The 15,406-nt window shown below is 37.2% G+C and overlaps 2 long non-coding RNA genes across 2 annotated transcripts; one reads left to right on the top strand and one right to left on the bottom strand.

The window, feature by feature from the left end:
- Positions 1-260: 260 nt before the first annotated feature.
- On the top strand, positions 261-1,940 carry LOC120144437. The gene is made up of 3 exons (XR_005518035.1): positions 261-582; positions 1,404-1,510; positions 1,773-1,940. It is a non-coding gene; the product is annotated as an uncharacterized LOC120144437 (long non-coding RNA).
- Positions 851-14,939, bottom strand: LOC120144442. Its single transcript, XR_005518036.1, has 3 exons — positions 14,929-14,939; positions 7,858-7,862; positions 851-926 (listed from the first exon to the last, which is right to left on the bottom strand). It is a non-coding gene; the product is annotated as an uncharacterized LOC120144442 (long non-coding RNA).
- Between the last annotated feature and the right edge of the window lie 467 nt (positions 14,940-15,406).

Below are 15,406 nucleotides of genomic sequence, written 5' to 3'. Positions count from 1 at the left end.
AAAATAGTAATAATAACAATAATTAAATAAGATGAATACATAAAAATAAATAAAAACACATTAATGTAAGGACCAATATGTAAAAGAAAAATTATTTGGGTTGCAATAGCAAATAAATTTGACTCAACATGATAGAATTAAGACAAAAATAATAAAACTGAGGACCAAAATTAATATAATCCCAAAGGTTAGATAGCGGCGCGGGTGTCCGTCCTCTTTTTCTCCTTTATATTTCCTCATCCCAAACTAAGAAAAATGAAATACTCTCAACATCCAACCCTAGCTGTCGATGCTTTTAAGCCCTCTCCGTTGCGCTAAGGTGACTCTACCGGTGATACTTTTTATCAAAATGACCCACAATGCCTTCTCTTCTCTTCCATCCGAACGAATCTTTCGAAACATGAATAAGGACAAGCAAAACTAGACCAGAGCGTTAGTCTCTTCACTCGTTGGATTCACATTGTTCATCTTCGGATGTGATTGAAATCACGCAACGTTCCTCTCTTCGACTTAGGCTCCTTATCTACCATTTTGATTCACCGAAGAAAGCTCTAACCGTCACCAACTTAAGAACCCGAGAAGGTAAGCCTTCCATCTTCTATCCCTTTTGACTTCGTTTTCTTTGCATTTATCCTTCTCAAACTTCTTATTTTCTTTGAATCTGGTGGTATTAGATTTTACTCGATCATGGGTTCTGGGTATAGTCAGGGTCATTGAATTCAAATCTTATGGCTCTAGATTTTCTACATGGGAAAATTCGTGGTCGAAGCCCATGTTTGTTACAGAAGCTTATGAAACTGATGATAAACCAATCGAAATTTATGGTTTTAAAAATTGATGATGCCATTAGTCCATCAGACTACTGAGGTATAATTTCCAAATTGTTTCACCTAGAAGATTACCCTGTTTTGATTGTGTTTTATGGTCTCCCAAAACTTTTTTGTTTGCTCGAGAGAAACATGTTTTACTTATATATTTTTGAACTGTCGAGCCCTCTGTTGGTTGAAGTAGAATGATGGACTCGTGTTATTGGCAATGATTATTTACATCTTTAGTTATTGCCTTCAATCATCAATGGATCAATTTCCATATTCCTCTTAAAAATGTTTTATATTATTTGTCTATAACATTATTTTTATGTAGAATGGTGATTTGAATAATTCAATTTTTTGGCACTATTTTTTGGCACTCGTTGTGCAGGGTGTTGGCCTGGAAAACTTGGGTAATACATGCTTTATCAATGTTTTGTTATAATGTTTTACTCACACGGTTCCATTTGTTTTGGGTCTTCAATCTTTGAATCACCATGAGAAGTCTTGTGATTGTATGTTTCTTGTTTAATCTTTGTTCCTTTGTTTTCTTTTGGGGTTTCTCATTGTTTTTGTTTTTGTTTGAATTGTTAGGTGATAATGAGGGCTTCTGTTTACTTTGTGCTCTTCGTCATCATATTGAACTTTCATTGAATTTTCAAGAGTTGTATTGCCTCACAAAAGATTTTACAAATTGAACTGTATCCTTTATTTTTCTATTAGTTGCTTGATTAGTTTATAATTAATCGGTCGTTACATAATATGTGATAAGTATTGAATGATTTTGATTTAAAATTGATTTTTTAGTAAATTTTGGTCACTTTATTTCTTTAGTCATTGTAAGAGATTGACACATTTGTTATCAATGTGCTTGGAAATGTGTATTTCAAGTATGGGGAGTGACTAGAAAAATACAGAAATGAAGTATGTTCATAATTGTGATTCTTGACCCTAATGGACTAGGTATTGCATCATTTTTCAAAGATATCAACAGGAAGAAGCTCACGAGTTCCTGCAATGCATGTTACATAGACTTGAAAGCTGTTGACTAAAGCCCAAGAATGATTTGTCCTCTGTTGATTATTTCCTCTGGTCGCCTGGTTAGCAGAGTATAAATGTTACAACTTGATCATGGGTAATTATTGTAATTTGTAAAAGATGTATGTTATTGTTGTAATTAATGTGAACCTTCTCCTTTAATGTAATTTATAAAAAGTTGTGGTATCTATTATAACTTATAAAAGGTTTTATCCTTAATTTTAATTTATAAAAAGTTTTTTCCTTAATTTTAATTTATATAAAGTTTTGTCCTTTTACTAAAATGTTTTGTCCTTTAGTGTATTTTATAAAAGTTGTCCTTAAATGTGATTTATAAAAGTTGTGTTGTATATTGTAATTTCTAAAAAGTTGTCATTTATTGTAATTTTACACTTTTTATTTATTATTAAATTTTTTGTTACTAATACAATAAAATTATTATATTATTAATGACAATATTAATAATTAGTGACAAAACTTTATATTATTTGATGACATAATTAATTGTCAATGAATATAATTTCTAAGGTGACTTAATACATTAATGTCACTAAGTATTTAATAATACGTGATGACAATATATACATCGTCATATTTGATATTTAGTGACACACATAGTGTGACATTCGTTGTGACGTCAAATTTTTACGTCAAAAAATATAAACAGTGACGTAAATGTAAGTTTCAATGATGATATTTCATATGCCATAAATAAACAAATTTGTTGTAGTGAAAAGAGATCACTTTGGCTTGAGATATCAGCCAACCTTGAGGGAAAATTGAAGGGAATCCAAAAGAGTCAGGAAAGCAGAAGAGCAAGGTTAGCTGGACAAGATATTAAGTGGGAGCCAATGACTTTCCCACCACTTCATGATACCTTTGTGTCTGGAAGTCATATGTTTCAAGGAAGCTAGCAAGTTAAGAAACCAATTGTCGAGGATGCTTTGGGAGATTTGGGCATTAATGTTATACTGGATGATGAGACTAAGGAAGGAAGAGATGTAGGCATCTGTCCCGCACCGCCAAGCTTCACGTTGAATAATTGGATTACAAAGGAGTTACTTGTAGTTTACAAAACTTTTTCAGAGTAATACACGAAAAATTTCCATGTTGTCTAAATCCGGGGCAATAGGTGATCTTATGTAAACGGGTTTAATTTTTAATTAAATAAATGTAATTTTAAAAAATATTGCTTCAAAAAATTGGTGTTCCCTTTAAAAAGTAGAAAAACGTATGGTTCGAGGAGTCACCACCAGTATTTGATTAGGTGTGATTGAGCACCCAAAAACGTTTTATCATTTTAATAAGATTTAATTTTTAAAAATTATTAAAACAACATTTTAATGTTTGCGTACCCAAAAAATTGAGTTCAAGAGTCGATTACGCGTGGGGAATGATTAACACCCCCACAGTGCCCTAAATCGGTACGTAGTCGATTAATTAATTGTCTTTACAATGAAATAAACAAGTTCGAATTTAATTTAGTTTAAGATCCCTTTAAATAATATTCTTTGAATTATAGAATGAAACATAATAATATTTAATTATTTCCCATAGAGAAGAATCAACCTCTCATACCTTAAAGTAACCAATTCTCAACCTCTCATACCTTAAAGCAACCAATTCTTACTCCAATCGAAATAAAGAAATATTATAATTCTCTTCTAAGATTCACTATTAATTTAAATGCACGAAAGATGATGGAATAAAGCAAACAAATTAGATTACCAATCCTTTTACAAAGAATAAGGATATTCGATTATTTAAAGACGTCGAGATCGGACCTTTTATAAGTTCCATCGATATTTTCTCGATGAATTTAAATAGATGAACATTTCTTTTTCTTTTGTTCCCAAATTTTAGATGCAGTCAAGTTTTTAGAGCTTCATTGGTGGGATAATTTCATTTTAAAATTGTTGGAAATGACTTTCTCAAGCTGCCCGACAGGATTACTAGGTATTCTTAGACGATTGCTATGGCAATACTCTTCAGCGTTAACTACAATTCGTTGTTCTAGCAATACCTCTCAGTAAAGTAGCGTAAACTATAGGCATTGTCCATCCTACTCTAGCGTCTATCCCTTTTAGTCGATTGAAACTGCTCTTTATCTCTAAGGTAGACAAGTTAGAACTTCACCATCCCGGATTCATTCTATTGCTTACGACGATCTATCTTAATTCTCTCGAATATAAGAATCACTATCTAGACAAAAGGTTATCTCTCGATACTCTTACAATGCCAAGTCATGTTTTACCAAAACTCTGGGCGATCTCTCGATGCTCTTACAGTGTTAAGGAAAAATATATAAACAGTAAGCAAAACAGTCATAAGCTAAACATAATTCATCATTCATAAAACATAAAAATATTGTTCAGGCAAAACAAAGTTTAACACCAAGTAAGACATTCATGGTGCTATCAAAGATCATCCAAAATTTAACGTTTAGTACAACCCCAAATAGATAAAGAGTTAAAAACAAAGGAAGAACGACTCCCAAAACCAGGGGCTCTGTCGCGACAATTCTGATCAGCACTACGCCTTCCTTGGTGATCACCCTCTCTCGAGGCCTCATCATCGCTATGCTAACGTCTGGTTATGGAGGACACCAAGGAAGATCAGTGGGTAGACGGTGAAGAAGCACTGCAGTTGCTTGCTCACGCCTTGGATAAAGTTCTTCTCTCTTCTTCCTCTCCTCTCTTTGGCGGCTTCGGCTGGTTATTTATAAGGGAAAATCGCTTAGGGCTTTACATGCTTTTTGGAGTTTCCTTAAATAAACGTTGTCAAATAAATGTCCAGACTTAAAAAAGAAAGGCGGTTGTCAGAATAACTAAGGTTTACTTGAACGTGAAGTAGGTCATCCAGCTGGCTTGTGACATAGGCGGTTTCATCACATCTGCTTCAGACTTCCTCAGATAACTCTTGCCTCAGTGAGATAAATCTGCTCCTCACGTTCTCATCTATTTCATTGGCCTTTGCAAATTTTTGTTGTCGCGACTGAAATGTTCTTCCCCTGTAAGTTTACTACAAAAACATAATCCAAATGACCCTTTCTCCTCAGCAGCATCAGTCAAACCAAATAAATCTTTCCTAAGCAAAATTTATCCACCACAAGCTAATGTAACATATATGCAACTAAAATGATATGCATACTTTGTCTAGACGAGCAATAACTTAAGTGAAAAGACTAGAAATTAAGTCTTTTTACGGAGTTATCAAACCCCCAAACTTAAGCTATTGCTTGTCCTCAAGCAATGTACAATAGCTAGAAGAAAATCAAAATTGTCATGGAAAAGCAGAGTTAAGGAAATCATATGGTGTGAGATTTCAGCCCTCAGCAAAAATTGTTTGGCCTCAACATGTTCGACAGTCATGTAAGTCAAGTCCCTTCCCTAGTCAGGATTCTTTGCTATAGTGTGCGCGTGATTGTAATCAGTCCTTGCATAAAGGTAATTAAAAAACTTAAGTAAGCACTTCTGGTTTTCAAGGCAACAAATTATTTCTCATTCTTAGTTTACACTCTTAGTTATTTATCAACTTTTTTTTCGTATGGGAGTCAGCTCATCACAACTACCATTTCACACTCTAGGTGAAAGGGAGCATACCTTCCACCCCAAGCTAGTCGGGCAGAGTCATCCTATGACTACTTTCATTCACTCATATGTCGTTGCTAATCTTTATTTCTTATGGAGTTTTTATGCTTATGCCTTTGCACAAAGGAGTGTCCCTTCTTATTTTTCAAGTTTTCAAACAATAGAGAGTTTTTACTTCACCCTTAAAATACTTTTGAAGTCTCGACAAGCATAACGTTCTTTTCCAAAATTTTTACAGATTATCTGAAACAAAGACAACATACAATTGTGTTTATGAACTTCAAAGAACTAGGCCTAAGGTTGGTTCTCTTCTTTAAACAATCTTAACAATAATTCTGGCCTAGGCAATTAAATTATGCATTCATCATCGGGCATCCCTAATTCATTCCTAACAATAACCTTAACATGATTATGTCATGACAATCAAAATTTTCAACCAATTATCATCAACTACTTTCTAACAAAGTATGGCAGAATATGGTACAATACCTTCCCCAAACTTGAAGGATGCATTATCCTCAATGCATAAAATTAAAATTACATGAATCTATATGCAGATGCGAAAAAGGAAAACTAAAAAAATAAGTAAAAGCTTATTGTGGTGGGGTGGCTTGGCTGGAAGCCCTCGTTCGGTGTCGTTTGGGAGGAGAGGGACTCTTGGATCCTGAGTTTACTACTGCCAGTGAGGGAGATGGCTGAAGTATACGGCCTGCGGTTCTCTTATAGCGCTTCTTGCTGGACGAGGCTCGTGTTGGAATTGACTGCTCGACAGTAGGAGTTGGTTATGTTGGAACTGGTGTTGGACTAGAAACTGCTGCTGGGGTTGGTATAGCTTTACTGACAGGGGACGGAATGGGATCTTACGTTGGTTACGGCGATGCTGGAGTAAAATCTTCATCGGAGAAGAAGTGAGGTGGAGTATCATTACTGTTTTCATAGATTGAAAAGGAGGAGGAGCTGAGGAATTCTTTTGTGTCGCCTTGGCCTTCCTCTGGTAGAGGTGGTACTTGAGTTGCTAGTGGTGGCACATTAACGGGTACTTCTGGGGGAACTTCTGGAGGGGCATGCGATGTCGAGGTATGGAATGTACTGCCGCCCACATTGTATTTGAGAATAACAGCGGGGAAGGTCGCTAATCTGATGTTTGTGTTCGAGAGCAACTCCTTGAAAAAGACGTTGAGTTGCATGTCCCTAGCCTTGATATACTCGAAGTAAATTTCCATGTGGTCCTCCAGGCGACCAATCTTTTTACGCGTTTCTCGAGTGTGCGTGACCATAGAAGCCATTCTAGCCGTGGCAACCGATTTTGCTCTTCGCTCCAAACCTTCCTGTGGATCGTTGTCATTGAAACTCATTAACTCAGGGATATTTTTCCTGGTAATACCCTCCTTTGGTTTAATATAATCCTTGAAGTGATCCTCAGGAACATTCTTCTTCTTGCATAATGCGGTTATCAAGTTGGGAAACAGAAGGTTACCCCGGTTCCTCTTGGCACATTCATGGATCTGCTCAAAAATGAGTTCTCCAACGTCAATCTTCCTCCCGTATATGATTGAGTGCAAGAGCAGTAGTCTATTCACGAGGACTGTGGTGTTATGGGACATTGGCATCAGCTTGCCTTTGAGAAGGTGGTTCCATAATTTCACGTGCGATTTTAGTGCTCGGCGAGCTACTCTTTTCCTCATTGGGTTATTCCCTTCGAACTTGGCCCACCCAAAGCATAAATCATGTAGTACACCGTCGTACGTTTATTGATCGGCCTCTGCCACAAATGGCTTGTGTTACTCTTACATTTTTCCTAACTTAAAGTATCGATTGAGTGCAAATGGGGAAAATCGAATGAGCTTTCCTCGAACATAAACTGTGTGGTTAGACGGGTCCTCAAGATGGGCATAGAATTCCCATACCATCGCCGGTGCTACAGCTTTGGGATTGTGAGCAAACTTCTCCCAGTTGTATTTCTTTATCACGTCCATCACCTCCGATCCAAACGGCTCCTCTTCCTTGGTGGGAAAGATGAATACATCTTCCAAATAGACTTGACGTTTCTGAAAATTTTTAAAGTGTGCTTCTGCTTCGGCTGTTTAGAAATGTTCAAAACTTTGTGTTGGGGCTGGGGCTTTCCTTGTTATTACCATTTTTCTTTGTTGATATCAGTGGTGATGATGGGGAGAGAAAAAAAAAATTCTTGCTTAGTTATGAGAGGTTGAGGCACAATGAAGAAGAAGAAGTTATTGAACAGTTTGTTTCTTTGGAAAGTAATGGGTGGTTTCGGGATAGTTTTGTCCTATCTTGGAGGGAAAAGATTTGTGTATTAATGATAAATATATGATTGAATATAAAGTGGAAAAAAAGGATTTATTTTCCTTTTTATTCTGCTGCCAAAACCATGCGTCCTAGGGTTTCTTCTCTTCTTATACATGCTCTTATTCCCTATGCAGCCATGCGTGACAAAATAAAACGGATAATGAAAGCTAAAAATAACTTAATTTATTTTTGTACATAATTCAAATTTTCGTTGCCTATGCAACGAAATTTTGTTCAAGAAAGTAAAGCAAACTCTTGGGAATCATATTCCAACGATGCCGGTTTGTCGCGCATGACTGGGGCTCCTTTGTACTCCTTAAGTCTCTGCCCGTTCACCTTAAAGATGGAACCATCGTTTTGGTCCTGGATTTCAATTGCTCCATTGTCATGGACTTGGTGTACAATGAATGGTCCCGACCATCGTGATTTTAACTTGCCTGGGAATAACTTAAGGCGTGAATTATAGAGTAGTACTTGTTGTCCAGAATAAAATTGCCATGGAAGTATTTTTCTGTCATGCCATCATTTTGTTTTCTCCTTGTATAGGCGGGCATTCTCGTATGCCTGTACTCTGAATTCATCCATCTCGTTAAGCTCTAAAAGTCTTCTTTCTCCAGCAAGTTGAGCATCCATGTTTAGCTTCTTGATGGCCCAGTAGGCTTTATGTTCGAGTTCAACCGGAAGATGACATTCCTTTTCATAGACCAGTTTGAATGGAGACATTCCCAACGGTGTCTTGAATGTTGTTCGATAAGCCCATAGTGCTTCATCTAGCTTCAGCGACCAGTCCTTTCGATTTGGGTTGACCACTTTCTCAAGGATCTGTTTAATTTCCCGGTTAGATACTTTAGCTTGTCCATTCATTTGAGGGTGATACGCCATAGCAATCCTATGTCGTACTCCATATCGCTTCAGTGCCTTGACAATCAATTATTATCAAAATGAGTGCCTTCATCGCTAATGATAGCTCATGGTGTTCCAAATCGGGTGAATATATTTTTGTGCAAAAATTTTAACACCGTCTTGGAATCATTTTCAGGTGTAGCAATGGCTTCAACCCACTTTGATACATAGTCTACTGCCAAGAGGATGTACATATATCCGCAAGATGTGGGAAAAGGTCCCATGAAGTCTATTCCCATACATCAACGAGTTCAATTTCCAGAATATTTTGCCATGGCATCTCGTGTCTTTTTGATATGTTTCATGTTCGTTGGCATCTATCACATATCTTATAGAATTCATGCGCGTCCTTGAACAGGGTTGGCTAATAAAATCCAGATTGGAGCACCTTTGTTGTTGTTCTTATTCCACCGAAATGCCCTCCATATGGTGACGAGTGGCACTGGTGTAGAATATCTTTCTGGTTTTCTTCTGGAATGCATCTTTGAATTATTTGGTATCACATTGCTTGAATAGAAACAGTTCATCCCAGTAGTAATGTCGCACATCATGTCGAAACTTCTTTCTGCCCTAGCTAGATAAATCAAAAGAAACAATATCACTAACAAGAAAGATAACAATGTCAGCATACCACGGCAAAGCCGTGACAAATAATATTTTCTCGTCAGGGAAATCTTCTGTAATAGTTGTAGTGTCGACACAATCAGGTTTTTTATCTAGCCTAGACAGATCTGCCATTTGATTCTCTATACCTTTTCTATCCTTAATCTATAAATCGAACTCTTGTAGTAATAATATCCATCGAATTAGTCTAGGCTTCGCATCTTTTTTATTAATTAGATATTTAATGGTTGAGTGATCTGTATACACAATTACCTTAGTGCCTATTAGGTATTGCCTAAACTTATCGAACGCAAATACTACTGCTAAGAGTTCCTTTTCAGTCGTGGTATAGTTAACCTGTGCATTACTAAGAGTACGGCTTGCATAGTATATGACGTAAAAAATTTACTTTTATGTTTCCCTAGCACTACTCTGACTGCATAGTCACTGGCATCGCACATGAGTTCAAATGGTTCGTTCCAATCTGGCGGGACAACAATTGGTGTCGTCGAAAGCTTTTTCTTCAAATCTGTGAAGGCATTCAAACAATCGTTAGTAAATGCAAATGGATGATTTTGTTCAAGCAAAAGATATAAAGGTTTAGAGATTTGAGAAAAATCTTTTATGAACCGCCTGTAGAAGCCTGCATGTCCAAGGAAGCTTCGTACACCTCGCACACTAGTAGGTGGGGGTAGGTTTGCAATTACTTCCACCTTGTCTTTTATCGACTTCAATGCCTTGACATGAAATTTTGTGACCCAACACTATTCCTTCTGTCACCATAAAATGGCATTTCTCCCAATTCAGCACTAGGTTGGCTTCTTCACATCGTTTTAGTACCTTAGATAAATTGTCGAGGCATCATTCAAAATCATCACCTGAGACGGAGAAATCATCCATAAATATTTCCATGCATTCTTCCACCATACCTGAAAATATTGACATCATGCATCTTTGGAATGTAGCTGGAGCATTACACAATCCAAACGGCATTCTTCTAAATACATAGGTGCCATACGGGCATGTGAAAGTTGTTTTCTCTTTATCCTCCGGTGTTATGGCTATTTGGTTATACCCTGAATATCCATCGATGAAGCAGTAAAATGCCTTTCCCGCCAACCTATCAAGCATTTGGTCGATAAAAGGAAGGGGGGAAATGGTCTTTCTTTGTGGCTTTGTTGAGCTTCCTGTAATCCATGCATATACGCCAACCTGTGACTGTTCTTGTGGTGAGGAGTTCGTCATGTTCGCTTTTAATCACGGTCACCCCACCCTTCTTTGGCACACACTGCACCGAGCTAATACATGAACTATCGGATATAGGATATATTACTCCCGCGTCCAACCATTTTATGATTTCCTTCATAACTACCTTCTTCATGATTGGATTGACCCTTCTTTGAGGTTCCATCGAAGTGATATGGCTATCTTCAAGATTGATTTTGTGCATGCATATAGTCGAACTGATTCCCTTCAAGTCTGTCATTGTCCATCCGAGAGCTTTTCTGTGTTGTGACAAAACATTCAACAAACTATTCTCCTGTTCGGAGGTTAGGTTGGCATAAATTATCACTGGTAGAGTTTCATCAACTCCTAGATAAGCATATTTCAAATGTGATGGCAAAGGTTTAAGTTCCATTTTCGGTGTTTGTTGCAAGGATGACTCTTGAGACTTTACTTTATTATATTTTAAGGGTTCAAATTTTATACATGATCTGTTATGAAGAAGTTTTGATTGATCCTTTGTCTCTCTTCTGTATCGTGCACTATTGTCAATTGGAGGGCGTTCATTGTTCAAGTTTTTGTTGTCATGGCCATGAATTTCTAAATCCTCTTCTGAGTTTAATTCGTTTGGGCCAAATGTATCTTGTTCGTGCATCTCGGTTGTAGGGTTGTGATACAAAGCCATGTATTCATCGAGTCTTAGAGATTCACCTCGTCCTAGGATTATCTTCTCCTCGACTTCTCTTCATCGGCTTCACAATCCAGGATAATGAAATAAACTGGAAAAATGAATTTATCCACCTTTACAATTACGTCCTCTATTCTGCCCTCTGGCCACACATATGACCGATCGGCTAGCTGTAAGATGACTAAGGTTGGGCAGGCGTGATACCCATCTAGTTTCATAAATATGGACTTTGGTATCAAGTTCACGCTTGATCCTAAATCAACAAGAGCTCGTCCTACGAAGTTACTACCAATTAAGCATGGTATTATAAAGTTGCCAGGATCTTTTTGCTTTGGTGGGAGTTTGCTCACTGCTGAACAGATTTTTGTTGTCGTGGAAACGCGTTCTACCTTTCGTTTCTTCGTAACAATGTCTTTAAGAAACTTGGCATAGGAAGGCATTTTCTTGATGGCTTCAAGTAAAGGCACATTAATACACAACTGATCCAGAACATCAACAAATTTCTTGAATTGGATATCATCATCATGCTTCAACCGTTGAGGGGATGGTGGTGAAGGTCTCACATTGTCTGCTGTTGTTGTTGAAATATTTCTAGCCTCGACCATGAATTTCTCATTGTTCGAGCGATGCGTTTCTGCACCAACAGTTCTTTCCTTCTCTTTAGGTGTTTCCTCTCGTTCAACATTTTCAGTTCGGTCCTCAGATTATGTTATGTCATGGTAAAAACTGTTGGAGTTTTCTCCCTCAAACTTGTCATCTTGGTTGATCTGTTTTTCGCTCCTTAGTGTAAGCACATTGCATTGTTCCTTCCCATGATGCTTAGTGATCTCCATATCACTAGGAAGATTTCCTTGTGGGCGAGAATCTAGTGTTGTGGCAATTTGTCCCACTTGGTTTTCCAATGCTCTTAGGGATGAACTATGGCTTTGCAAAAGTGTTGCTTGGCTTTGTAACAAATTTCCTTGATTTTTAATTGTTGCATAATGTTCTTGCAATAAATTCCTGCAATGATAACTCCAAGGAATTAGTATTGGAATTAGTATTAGAGGAAGAAGCTATACATTTATTGTTTTGCCAGAATTGTTGATGATGTTGATTCTGAAAATATTGATGGTCAGAATTAGTTTGTTGTGGCCTGTAATTTGTTGCTTGATTGTTGTTGTTTCCTTGATGAATCCATGAGAAATTTGGGTGTTGTCTCCAACCAGGATTGTATGTGTTTGAATATGGGTTGTTGTTGCTCCGATTTTAATTTCCCACGAAATTGGCTGACTCATGGTTTTTCGGGCATTCACTCTCATGATGGTTGCCATGACAAAAATAAGCATGCGTTATTGGCCACCTTGACTTCTCTTACATCATTAGGACGTTGCAAATTTTTTCAACATGTTGGTTATGGCAGAAAGTTGAGCGACTACCGAATCCTTACCCTCTATTTCATATGCTCCATATATTTTTCTGACGGTTCCCAATCTTGTATTTGGAAATTGATAATCATTATTTGTTATCCTGTCGAGGATGTCAAAAGCTTCCTCAGGTGATTTGTCCAGTAAGGTGCCATTTGCTGAGGCATCTAGCATCATTCGAGTTGGTGCATTGACTCGGTTGTAAAACATTACCATTTGCGTCCAATCGTGAAAGCCATAGTTAACACATTTGTAAAGTAGGCTTTTGTACCTATCCCAGCATTCGTACATTGATTCATCATCTCCTTGGTGAAAACTAGCAATGCCATTGCGAAGCTGTGTGTTCATATTGGGCGGATTGTATCGTAGTAAAAAACTTTCGCATAAATCTTCCCATGACTCCATTGAGCCGGAAGGAACTCCACTGAGCCAAGCTCTTGCTCTATCGCATAGGGAATAAGGGAAAAGTTTCAGTTTTAGCACGTCTTCATGTACTCCTTGTTGTCGAAACGAGTCGCATACTTCAAGGAAAGCACGAACATGTTGCCTATCATTCTTTATTGGGTGAACCACCAAATTGTCCGATAGAGTTTAGCATGTTAAACATCACCAATTTGAGATCGAAATGAGTGGCTTGTATTTTAGGTGCCACTATGCCTGGATTGAGATCATCAAGAATCGGGTTCAAATGATCTCGTATTTCTCTTGGCCTTGCAACTTGAAGATTGATAGTTGCATCAGGTCCTAAATCTCCCATGTTGTGTTGTATTTGGAGTTGATTTGATTGTTCTCTGGTTATTTGGGCGCGCAACCTTTGTCTAAGTGATTGATCAACTTCAGGGTCAAATGGTTTCAAAGGCTTACCAGAAGATCTCAAGGTCATGCAATAATTAAAACCTACAAAAGAAAATAGTAAACTACGTTAGACTAATATAATGTGACAAAGAGAATTTGTTATGGCTAAAAAAAAATTGTCTGTTGTCAATCCCTGGCAACGACACCAAAAAATTGATCGCTTGTAAAAGTATATGCTAACGCAAGCAAATCTGTGCAAGTGTACACAATCGATGCAAGTAATATAGGGTAAGTGAGTATCGTCTCCACAGGGATTGGTCGAGAAATATATTTTCACCACAACTAGAACTAATGTCACAAACTAAGTCCTACTAAGTTGTCAACTTAAGAACTACTAAAGCAAAGGGGTGATTTAATGAGTGCAGTAAAGTTTAGTCGAGACAAAAGAAATATGCAGAATGCTAAAGTAAATAAAACAAGATATGTGTTTAATTTAAATCGAATGCAAACAACCTCACATATTCAGACATATCACAGAGCACTGATGCTAAACCCGTGTATTGATAACAATTATTTCTAAGTCTAGAATGAATTGTTATGACTCGCTCAAGCTGCCCAATAGGATTACTAGGTATTCTTATACGGTTACTATAGTAATACTCCTCAGCGTTAACTACAATCCGTTGTTGTAGCAATACCTCTCAGTATAGTAGTGTAAACTATAGGCATTGTCTATCCTACTCTAGCATCTATCCCTTTTATTCGATTGAAACCGCTCCTTATCTCTAAGGTAGACAAGTTAGAACTTCACCATCCCGGATTCATTATATTGCTTACGTTGATCTATCTTAATTCTCTCGAATATAAGAATCACTATCTAGACAAAAGGTTATCTCTCGATGCTCTTACAGTGTTAAGGAAAAATATTTAAACAGTAAGCAAAACAGTCATAAGCTAAACATAATTCATCATTCATAAAACATAAAAATATTGTTCAGGCAAAACAAAGTTTAACACCAAGTAAGACATTCATGGTGCTATCAAAGATCATCCAAAATTTAACGTTTAGTACAACCCCAAATAGATAAAGAGTTAAAAATAAAGGAAGAACGACTCCCAAAATCGAGGGCTCTGCCGCGACGATTCTGATCAACACTACGCCTACCTTGGTGATCACCCTCTCTCGAGGCCTGATCACCGCTCTGCTAACGTCTGGTTATGGAGGACACCAAGGAAGATCAGTGGGTAGACGGTGAAGAAGCACTGCAATTGCTTGCTCACGCCTTGGATGAAGTTCTATTCTCTTCTTCCTCTCCTCTCTTTGGTGGCTTTGGCTGGTTATTTATGGAGAAATTGATGTCATTAGTCATGCAGTATTTGTAAAGTACAATCCTGACTGTCATGATAGATTTTAAGAAATGGCATACTGCCTAAATGTGAGGTCATCAAATGTACCAATGATATAGCAAATGTTTGGCTCTTACATTGTATTTAAGAGTAACTATGTGATTGATACAGCATCTTTCATCTTTGTTAATTGTAGCTCTTGAGCCAATTATTTATACCTGGAACTATTCACTTATGCTTGTATGTTTCCATTTTACATCTCGTTTTTCTTTCCATTCTAGCTGTGAGCCTGTGAGTACATTAAGCTTTGCTGAAAATTGTCAAGTATATTATACTTGACAGAGATATTATGAAATGTTTTTGCTACTGTTCTATGCTTGGGGACTCCCTGTTGAAGTCTGAGAGAAGTTGGTTGGTCACCAAATAGAAATATTTATTCGTAAAAAATATATATATTGGATCTAAGAGATGTTTGCATTTAATGCAACTAATTTGTGAGTTAAGTGATTGTTTTGAGCAGTTAACTCATCATGGCGATAAGTGAGTCCCTAGAATGTTGAATGCATCACACAAGTACATAAAATATGGTTCATAGTAAAAAGTTGTCTTCTGTATCTGTGGGTTCTACATAATCCTCATAGTTTTGATGATTAGGTAAGTTTCACTAAGACATTGGACAATGGCTTTTTGGTTCGA

The sequence above is a fragment of the Hibiscus syriacus genome, unplaced genomic scaffold, assembly GCF_006381635.1.
Source record: "Hibiscus syriacus cultivar Baekdansim isolate YM2019G1 unplaced genomic scaffold, ASM638163v2 tig00002317_pilon, whole genome shotgun sequence".
NCBI lineage: Eukaryota > Viridiplantae > Streptophyta > Magnoliopsida > Malvales > Malvaceae > Hibiscus > Hibiscus syriacus.
This window is presented reverse-complemented; position numbering and strand designations above follow the sequence as displayed.